Below are 11,132 nucleotides of genomic sequence, written 5' to 3' on the forward strand. Positions count from 1 at the left end.
GCAAGTAGAGAGAGAGAGCTGGGGCCGAAATCCAGGTGACCTCCGGCTTATCAGGGATGCAGAGAAAGGGGACCGGGGTCAGAGAGGCGGGAGGCAAACAAGACATGGATGATGTGTCCCCAAAGCCAGAAGGACCCGGCGTCTACTCGTTCAAAGAGAGTTACTGAAATGCAAGAGGGCTGTTAGACGGCTGTGCCTCTCTTTTCTGAAAGGAGGCTCCCGGTCCCTGAGTGACCCTGAGCTCATGAGTCTCGAGCGGGTGAGTCACCGCCCAGCCCGGACTCGGAGGTGCTATCAGATTCATCAGGTCCCCACGGCCACCTCCAGGGCCGGCAGCAGCCACAGCAAGGCCATTAGCTGGGCCACGTGCCCTCCCCCGACACCCTGCCCCCACCCGTCCCGCCTCTAATTTAATATTTGCAGACGTGCTGGGCCTTAGCTGCCCAAATGCAGCCATTCTACAGGCAAATGCCATCTGATCAGCTTGACAGGAAGCCAGAAGCGCCATGGACTTCTTTGGTTTAGCAACGCCGTCACCGGAGCGGACACCTCCGCAAAGACTATTTTAGAATGACCCCGAGTGTGTCCTTTTTTCTGCCGAGAAATTATGGCCGCGTTTGCAATAAGTCTTTCCAATTTGGAACTCTGCTGAGAAGTCTCCCGTTCATTGTCACTCAACGTTTTGGCTCGTGGGCCGGGGGCCCCGAAGTGGGCTATAGGTTACTTGTTTGGAAGCGTTTTCTCTGAGTGGCGCTGTTTCTGTGCGGTGGCCCGGCTGGCTGGAGAGGTGGCCGGGGACACCGCGGGGGAACCGCACCGTCTCCCTACCCCTTAGATGAGTGGCGGGCTAGCTTCTCTCCTTCCTCGGACAGCCAGGGCAGCTTCTGCTGGGCCACACAGGCCTCAGTGGTACCTCGCCAGGGTCCCAGGCAGAAGTTTTCAGCTGTTGAAAGCAAGAGCGCTTTCCTTCTTGGGCTGGTGGAATCCAGAGCCATGTGGGCGCCCAAGGGGTTGTCTCACGGGCCTGGGGTTGGCCGCTCGCTGGCTTTATATGTGCCGCCGGCTCAGATGGGGGCCTGCGGACTGGATGGGGACGGAGGCGTGAGTCATCCGGAAAGCTGGGCGGATCCGGGGTGCCGCCCACATTTTTGCCAGTGACAAGGCCTCCATCGGGCGACAAGATGGGAATAACAGACCGGGAGCTTTTTGGTCACGGTTTGTATGTTGTGGTTGGTTGGATTGCCTTCAATCTCCTCTCTTGCCCTGCCACCCCCCCCCTTCTCCTGAAACGACCTACAATGATTCCACGTGTGTGCTCAAACTTTCTAGGCGTGGATTTCACACGTCATGAGGAACTATGGAGGCTGAGAGGGGTGGAAAGAACCCGGAACTTGAAAACTGTGTGGACCCGCTTTTCAAACGTGGCCTCACCCTTTTGCTAGTTGTGTGGATTTAGGCAAGTCTCTTAGAGTCACTGAGCGGGTTTTCTCATCCCTGAAATGGGGACAACTAATGTCTACCTTGTGAGATAAAAGATGCCAAAAGTCTAACACGGCGCGTGGGGCTCGGTAGATAATCCCGTCCTCTGCGGACCTTCTCGGAGCTCTGGAGGAGAGGAGAAGATGGGCCCGTCCCCCTGGAGGATGTCTCTCTGGGCTTGGAAGGGCTGTTGTCCTTCAGGGGACCCCAGTCAACAGGGATGGCTCACCAGTCAATTCAGTCTAGAAAACAGGAGCTAGATAGTTGAAAGAGAGGGAAGGACACAGAGGTACCTGCCCCGGGCTCTTCTCAGACCTTACGTCTTTTAATTCATTCAGTGTTCATGGCTGCCTTATGAGGTGGGTCCTATCATCCTTCTTCACAGGCGGAGCAATGCATCCTTATGTCCCTGAAAGAACTATAGGAAGGTCACATCCCTACGCAGCAGTGGAGTTGAGCCCTGAGGTCAGGCTGGCTACTGAGACCAGGCTCACAACCATGCCCCACACTGCCTCTCCGAATGCCATCTTCCAGTAATCTCTACGATAACCTCAGAGTACCTTTTTTCACTGCAAGATACACTGCCTTCCAGGGTGACAGCGGCTTTCATATCAGATCTCGACCTCTCGGCCGCCTCCAGGGTGTGTGGCCGGCCTTCCCCTCTGACGTCTCCCGCAGCGTGGGCCCCGGGCATGCGTCCTTCGTGTCGCTGAAGCCGCCGCGTGGAGGTTCTCCCCCATCTTGCTTGCGCTCCGCTTTGCGTGCGGTTGGCAACGGGTCTTGGAAAAATGGGAGAATGGCGTAGCCTGGGATTGACACGTGATTCTGGTTTTTTGTGTTGTTTTCAACGCTGTGCAAAGTTGTCATCTCCAAATCTTGCACAAAGAGCTGCGATGGCAAGTTCGCACACGCACGGAAAGGAGAGAAAGAAAAAGAGAACGCAAGAGGTTGGGCACCTGCGAATGTCTGACTGCCCGTGGAAATGAAGAGGTAGGAAATGACTTGTGCTTCCATGGGGTGTCCGTGCTCCCAGGTATATTTTCAAGAAGTGTCGTCAAATGCCCTCCGAGGAGAGATTCTCTGTCAGTGTTCTGAGCTAGAGGGGGGGATCGGAGTGTGTTTTCCTCAGAAGTTGCCTGGCTTCTTAACCCAGACCCCAAGTTCTGGACTTTGCCCCGGGTCCTGATGGTTTTAGGAATGCGTGCAAATGGGAACGGGTGTGTATATGTATGTGTGAGAGTGCGTGACTGTGTGTGTGTGTGTGTGTGAAAGTGTGTGAGTATACATGCGTGAGTGTGTATACATGTGACTGTGTACATGTGTATACGTGGGGCTGTGTGTGAGTGTGTGAGGGTAAATGTGTGGGTGCGAGGGGTTGGGTTAAAGAATAGTGTCAGGATTTGATATGGAGATACTCCAGGTGCTGAAGTGGCTTTGACCTTGGATCCTGCCTGGGCCTAATGAATGGGCTTTCCCTTGCGTTGGTCCTCCCAGACCCTGGGTCAGGCACGGCCCCTTGTCCAGTCTCCTGGGCTTTACCGTCACGGCCTACAATGTGTTGGGAAGAAGTGTGTCACGCTCTTTCAACAGAAACTTGAACGTGCTCACAAGCCAAGCACAGGTCCACCGTCCCCTTAGCTATACTTTCAAAATGCAACACACTCTGAAAACTGAAAGCTTTTTTCTAACTCATCTCCAACCTGAACACATCTGGAAGCAACACCTGCTGTGAACTTTAGCTAATTTCTCCTCCTCAGTCCTCCTGTTTGGCATAGTATTTGTATATTTTGCCGCATAAATATTAACATACTTGATTACGAGTTGCTGGCCCAGGAGGGCAGCATGGTCCCCCCGCATACATCGTATTACTCTTTTAAAAAACTAAAAATATTCGGCATTTCGTAATACGTCTGGCCCTAAGTATTTTGGACGAAGGGTTGAGGTCCCGTAATTTCACTCAATTCTTGCCAACGATCTTGTGGAATAATGATTATGCTCACATTAAGATGAGCAAACTGATATCAGAAAGACTGGCTCGTTTGTTCAGGGTCACGCAACCATTATGGGGAAGAGGCAGAATTAAATACGTGCTTTCCGGATTCTGAAATACACCCCTTCCCCACCACTCCACGTGGTTTTCCCAACTTCCTCGGGGAGGTAAGCCATGGGTGTAAATATGAAACGGGAGCAGGAGCAGGAGCACGGGCTCTACTCCAGAACCTCGCTCCTCAAGGTGTGGGCCTTGGACAGGCAGTTTTGGCATCATCCGAGGTCTCTAGAAGGGCTGAATCTTGGGGCCTAACCCAGGACCTACTGAATCAGTACCTGCATTTCGTCAAGACCTCCCCCCACCCCAACCCTTCCACCAGGACCTTCATTTGCACATTAAAGTTGGAAGAGCTTGGGCAAGATGTTTACCGGAGGACCAGGCCACAAGTTATTCTTCAACTAGCAATAATCGCTTCTCATATGACCCCCATTGGCTCCGATGCCGCCCCTGCACATAGCTGCCACTCTTGGAAGGTCTCGGAATGCCAAAATTGTGACCTTTTGCCAGGATCACACTGCAGGGCGGAGGCATCTGCCAGCAGGCAAGCGAGGAGGCAGAGAGATGACAGTTCTCAGTCCAACAGTGGTTGCCAAAGACAGATATGTGCCCACAGAAGTAAGACAATTGCACACTTGTTCTAAAAGTCTGTTGCCTCAACAGTTTACTTCCCAAGGTGGTGCTATTTTTCTACTTCTCAAAGCAAATCCTACAACTGCACATTGATCTCTGGGAAAAAACTCAGGGAACTGGTCTCCCAAACAGAAGTATCAGACCAACCTAAATCAGAATTGCTCATTACTTGCTCATCATGACATGACTCCAGAGCAGGACTTCTTTAATTCCCACTATTGACGACACAGCCTGGATAATTCTTCATCGTGGGTCTGTCCTGAGTACTGCAGGCTGCTTAGCCTGCAATGGCCTATGGCCGCTGCCTTCTAGATGCCACCAGTGCTACCCCCAGCCCCAGTCACGAAAATCAAGAATGTTTTCAGATATTGCTAAAAGTCCCTGGAGGTTGGAGGAGTTGGGTGGGAGGATGGGAACAATATAACTTTCAGTTGAGAACAGTTGCCCTAAAACTTCTTTGAATTCATTTTTTTTCCTATCCTGCAGCTTGCCAAGATCAAGATGTGACCTCCTGATGATTCGTCAACTAATCAGCACTTGGATGTTATTAAGCAGATCTCTTCAGAGAGAAGGTTTTCAAATGAATAGACAATAGACAATAGACATAACTGGCATAGTGATTGCACTGAGGACAGTCCCTTCGAGAAGATTCCTTGTCACATGGGTATCGGTTTTCTTAACCAACTGTAATCAGGAGAGTTTAGATGCTGAGAAATTTAATCTGACTGCTCACCTTGGACTTCTTGCCTATCCGACAGGTCACGTGGGGGCTGTTTTGTAATGAAAATTCCTGTGTTGAAATACATGGCTTAGAAGATCAGGGGCTGGAAGTCAGGTTCCTGGGATAATGCAGAAGGCGGAAGGCCGGCTGCCCACTCTCCATGGGCTGCTGAGAGGAGATCGCTAACACACCCAATGATGGGAGAAGGCTAAAAATCATGGATTCTGTCACTAATTCAGGCAAGTAAAGATTGCACATAGTTTACAGCTCTCGAGAATCGACTGGTGAAATCCCTGGGGAAAAATGTTCCTTATCCTCCTGCCGAGAGGACTATAAAATGGAAAGAGAGAGACTCTAATGTAAAGAGCCATAAAAGGTATAATTGTTGGAGGAAAACAACGTCTTCTTGCCAGGTTGAGAGTTTCTGCACAGCCAATCGTAGTGGCTGCAGGTGACATAAGGAGCGAAGGCAGGACCTTGAGGCATTAGCGGTAGATGATCACACTCAGTGTGAACGCCGAGAAGATCAGCAGCTGTGGTGGGAAAGAGACCCCCCCCCCGACAAATTCACTGGGCACTGCCCTGTACGTGGGGACCCTACGGTCATACGGGGTGGAGTCATCAAGTCAGATAGAATTCTGACAGTGCTCCCCAAGATGGTGTCCTACCCTCCCAGATGCCTACTCAAACTGGGGTGTGTTGGTTAAACTAGGATGATGTATTCATTCCAGCACAGGTAATCAGGACCCTGACCTCACACAGGAGGCGTGGAGGGGAGAAGACCCTGCCCCTGCTCTCAGGGAGCTCACAGTCTGCTGAGCTCCTAATAACCGTATTCCAATGGGATGCTAAACATACAGCTTCCAAGTGCCGAATTAGCCGATCGGATGCTAAAATAGCGATCAGCCGTTGTGGGCACGTGGCAGTGCTCCCACCACTCATCCCATCTCTTTCCTCGCTTTGTCCTCTGCTCCTATGGATGTCGCTTTGCAGGGCTTGGATCAGCTTCCCTCTTGCTACTGTCACTGTCACCGGGCTGAGTTACCCCTTTCAGGACCCATTTTAGGGTGAGTTTTGTATTTGTCCTTTTTTTAAAACTTTATTTATTTATTTATTTATTTATTTATGTACTTATTTATGTATTTGAGATAGAGAGAGCACAAGTGGGCAAGAGGAGCAGAGAAAGAGAGAGAGAGAGAGAGAGAGAGAGAGAGAGAGAGAGAGAGAGAATCTCAAGCAGGCTCTGCATTCAGCACAGAGCCCAATGGGGGCTTGATCCTACGACCCTGGGATCATGACCTAAGCCAAAATCAAGAGTTGGATGGATGCTCAACTGACTGAGCCACCCAGGCGCCCCTGTGTTTGTTCTTTAGGCTGAACTTGTCTGCCACAGACTCTTTCTCCACTGCCACCCAGGAAAGGCCTTGCTCTACCCAGCCTGGTCTAGAACATTGCTGCCCAGTGTGTGGTCTCCGGGTCTACCTGGTGTTCACCTGCAATGAGATAAGTACGAAAATGGAGAGCGAGCTCTTAGAAACTTTTAATAGCAACCTAACAGAGCAGTTTTATAATGCAATGATACTAATCTAATCTGATATATTCATTACGTATTAATTTAGTATCATCTAGGATAATATGAATTAGGCATTTTTACTTTGTATTTCTTTCCATCTCTTCTGCTTCTTTTTGTTTTCTTTTGTTTTGTAATTCATTTGGAACATGTTTCACAAAGTTTGGTCTTCTAAAGACTGGGGAGAAACAAACTTGCCCTTTATGCAAGTGGTTTGAGAAGCACTGGTCTGGGGGGCCCCATCTGGTTGTCGGACCCAAAATGACCTCATCCTTTGTCTTTTGTCTTACCTCTCTTAGTCATTCTGAGCACCGAATAACAAAAACCACTCCTCAGAGAGGCTGGTCCAACTGATCACACTTAATAAACAGCATGTTCTAGGTTAGCCCTGCTAGGAAATGGGGTGACGCTGGGCATTGACCAGCCCCAGTGGTGAGAGGTAGGCGAACATCTTAGCGGAAGAAGGAAACGGTCTCTTCCTTTTGATCTGCTTTGCTGTTACTCATTCCCCCAGCAGCAGCAGAGCTGCTGGGCCAGCCCTACACTTGGTGAAGAGGAGTGCTCGTGGCTGTTGACCTTTCCAATTCCTTGCTCACTGTGCTGTGGTTACAGCTATACTCAACGTGTTGCCCACAGACCGGCAGATCTCCCCAGACGGAAATGGCAACAAGAGAGGACAGACACGAGAATACGAATCCTCTGAATGATCAAACTGCACATCAAAATGAGAATTTTGGGTCAACGTCAAAGTGAAATACAAAGAAAAGCGGAGGCGAAAAAGAAAAATGTTGGACACGTTTCTCTCGAATTCTCAGGAGAAAGATACTTTTTGAAGGAAGTCTCACGGAAGATTCTGGCAGAAGAGTTAGAGGCCGTGTGGCAGAAGGGAACGGCACGGGGCTGGGAGGGACAGCTTGACACCTCGTGTCCACAGGAGCCTGGGAAAATCACTTGACCACTTTGTGTCTCCGTTTCCTCACCTGTGACATGGGAGTTCTAATCTTAGGTACTTCATGATCAACCTAGGATGAAATCAATTAATACAAACATGCCAATCATTGAAAACAGTGCTTCAGACTGACTATGGGCAGGTGGGCTAAACCCTCTGAGCTTCATTTACTCCATCTATAAGATGGGGAAAAATAATACTCCCGAACCCAAAGAATTGTCCTCAGAGAGAACCTCTTGACGTATGGCTACCTGAATGCTACTTTTCTGTTTTCCAAAGGATCGGTTCTGGAAAGCGCACACAGCACTGTGAATGTGACTCATACCGTGGGTGCTGTGTGAGCAACTCCCCAGGCCCTGCCAGCAGGTGTCTGTTGTCAAAAGCAAATTAAAACTGATGGAAGTTCCTACTAAGCCTATTCAGTCAGGCAGTCAACAGACACCGACTGAGGGTCTGCTTTGTGCCGGTTATTGTTCCGGGCACATGAAATGGTGTGTGAGCAAATTTCCCCCCCACCCCACTGCCGGGGAACACACATCTGGGGAAGGCCAGACCCTTTGAACCAAATTATATGGCATGTCAAGAAGTAGGAAGTTCTCTGTCCGAAAGAAATAGATCTGGATCAGGGAGAGCGAGAGCCGAGCAGGACAGGCTGTGGTCAATCACGGGGTGGTCCCAGCGGGTCTCGCTTGGAAGGTATGGTTTGAACAAAACCTCCAGGTTGGTAAAGGAATTAGCAAGTAGAATCTAAGGGAAAGTGTCTCTGATGGAAGCAGCAGCAGCAGCAGCAGAAAGGCCCCAAGGCAGGAGCATGTCTCTCACGTTTGATGTACAGCGAGGAGGACCCAGTGGCCGAAGGGCATGGTCAAAAGCCATGCTCTTGGGCATTCTTCCTTGCCTGGAGCTTTCATCCACTAGGGCTCCCGGAGTCTGGAAAGAACTTTCCCAATGGGCAGAGCCGTATGGTCTGCCCTCTGCCTTCCTGCCCTCTGCCATGTGACAGGAGTGTCCACGCTGGAGTTGCAGGTCCACACTACAACATATCTCTGTCCCTCTGCTTCCATTTAAGGCACACAGTCCCTGCACCTCCACACCACGCCGGGCCTCTCCAGCAACAACCGAGGCCCAGCCAGAGACAATATGGATCCTGCTGCCCATGGAACTGGCAGTCACAGGGTCCTGCTAGTCTTGGGGGAGTCCCCCCAGCGTTAGCAAGCCTTCCGTCCTCCACTCTTGAAAGGAGAAGGATTTCTCAGACAAACGCTACTGCCCGCATGGACCGGGGAAGGACTAGGAAAGTTACATGAGTGTTGCCCACCAGGATGTTTTGCTCTCCATGCAGAATATGAATGGGGGAAAAAGGATTTGGTTGTGCCTCAGTGGGGTGAGCACTGTTCGTCTGGGGATGGGCCTCCCTGGGCTCCATTTTCCACAAACCGTCATGGCCACCGAAACGTCAGGTTTGGAATTATAAGAGGCGGCCCACTTTCTTCTGGGAGGACAAGGGTGGGATGCCTTTCACAACTCGCTGATGGTGTATCTTATTTCAGGAGGCCCACACTTGTCTCTTCTGATAAATATAAAATAAAATAAAATAAAATAAAATAAAATAAAATAGTAAAACAAAATGATTAATGATATAAAACAGAAGTCCTGTCACTGGCAGGTGGCCCAGTCTTATTTTAAATTGTGGCCTCTTTTTCTCTAGGGTGGGTTGTGGGTCATGACAGAACTGCAGAATTAATTTCTTCTAGCACTCTCATTGTAAGGATGAGGACGTTGAGACACAGAGAGACCAGCTAGCATGCCCAAGGTCACCTGGTGGGTGGCCAAGCTGGGAGCAGCATCCAAGCCTCCTGCCTCCAGCCCAGAAATGTTTTCACCACACTGCAACTCCAAGACTTACTTTTTTCTCAAGATTTTGGTTTTAATTTGTTTTTCTCCCAAGCCCAGGACTAGCGATAGTTTTCTCCTCCAGCTTTCCTGTTAACTGAAGTCCAACTAGTTGATTCTGCATTCAAACCAAGTCTCATATTTGCCCCTACAGACGAGGCACTGTTCAAGAGCTTAGGAAAATTAAGAGCAAATAAGAAGGAAGCCTTCATCCTCCAGACACACAAGTTCTAGGAGGAGAGAAGATTATTAAAAAATGCACACAAACATGGTGCCATGTCCTAAGGAGAAAGCTGGTATCTGTTCAGATTGTTAAATGCAAGGACAGGACAGTTTTGCCGAGAAAGGAGGGATAGGAAAGTGAGGCGGGTGGCAAGCCATGCCAGGTTTTCATCTAACTTTCTTCCATATATGAAGAAAAAGCTCTGTTTGGAAACTCACCTTGTCATCAAGAATTATCAACACCCTGAGTCTCCATGTTGGTGGGAAAGGCTCTGGCTGTCACAGGAATTGAGTGTGGATATTTTACAATGGCAGCTTGAAGAAAGCCTTTCTGTTCTCCATGCGGTCGCCATATTGGGGCCTGAACGAGAGACCGATATTGCTTGTAAGTTGATCTTGCTCCTTGAGGTCACTCTTCATAAATTCTCCCAGAGTCCAGGGCCTCCTCTTAAATATACGAGGTGTCTATCAAGGCAGCACAGACAACGTTATTTGAAGGTACGTGGTGGGACAGAATAAAAAGTTCCATGTGAGATGAGATTAACTAGAACATTTATCCAATGGAATACTCAGGCTTCATATAGTATTATAACACATACGGCCCTGGGTTGAAAACTAAATATGATGTTCCCAGTTTGAATTAAACACTTTTTCCTCTTTGTTCCCATAGTATTTGTGCATAGTTCTTTTGCTCAGTAATAATTCACCTAAGGTGCCGGGTAATGTGGCAGATATTGAGGGTATAGCGATTTAATGACATGGTCCTCTCGTTAGTATTGAACACAACATTTTATTTTATTTTATTTCTTTAATGTTTATTATTTTTGAGACACAGAGAGACAGAGCATGAGCGGGGGAGGGGAAGAGAGAGAGGGAGACACAGAGTCCGAAGCAGGCTCCAGGCTCCGAGCTGTCAGCACAGAGCCGGACGCGGGGCTCAAATTCATCAACCGCGAGATCGTGACCTGAGCCGAAGTCGGACGCTCAACCCACTGAGCCACCCAGGTGCCCCTTGAACACAATATTTTAATATTGTAATATTATAATGCACTGTGGGAAATGTACTAAACCCTAAATTTAAGCCCTAAAATCGACATGGCTCAACCCAATAGAAGTTCATTTCTTGCACACAAAAGTCTAAAATGTGACTTTCTAATCATCAGGAAGTAGACTGTTTTCTATTCAGTAATTCAAGGATCCATGTTCTTTCTACCTTGTGGCTCCACCATCTTCAACATCTGGCTTCCCGGTGTGGAGAGGGTGCGTCTGCCTTTGAATTGATTACCTTGGCAAAGAAGTACCCACTACATCAGTGTGCATAGGCTATTGATCAGATTTAGGTACAAGAGGAGCTGAGAAATCAAGTCCTTGGCTAGGCAGCCACTTCCTGGCAATAACTTGACACTGGGGAAAGGAAACAAGAATCCTTGGTAGACAGCTACCTTCCATGCTACAGTCCTAAAGTCCTTGAGTTTGGTTTGGGTGGAGGTTGTGATTTCCAGCTTCTCGCGTGACTGAGTAGAGCCATGAGACTAAGTTCTGGCCAATGGGATATACAAGTGAATGTTATACAATCACCTTAAAAACTCCTTTAGGGCAGTTGTGTGCTTTTCCAATT

General features: G+C 49.0%; 1 long non-coding RNA gene across 1 annotated transcript in view; it reads left to right on the top strand.

The window, feature by feature from the left end:
* The window catches only part of LOC121044114 (uncharacterized), a 29,275-nt gene extending 18,906 nt beyond the window's left edge, over nucleotides 1–10,369 (top strand). Inside the window, exons 2-3 of the long non-coding RNA XR_005797135.1 lie at nucleotides 4,646–5,947; nucleotides 8,469–10,369. This is a non-coding gene — a long non-coding RNA (uncharacterized LOC121044114). The remainder of the gene's footprint in view (nucleotides 1–4,645; nucleotides 5,948–8,468) is intronic.
* Nucleotides 10,370–11,132: the final 763 nt, after the last annotated feature.

This window comes from Herpailurus yagouaroundi, unplaced genomic scaffold (genome assembly GCF_014898765.1).
Source record: "Herpailurus yagouaroundi ecotype Mexico unplaced genomic scaffold, PumYag 188, whole genome shotgun sequence".
NCBI classification, from domain to species: domain Eukaryota; kingdom Metazoa; phylum Chordata; class Mammalia; order Carnivora; family Felidae; genus Herpailurus; species Herpailurus yagouaroundi.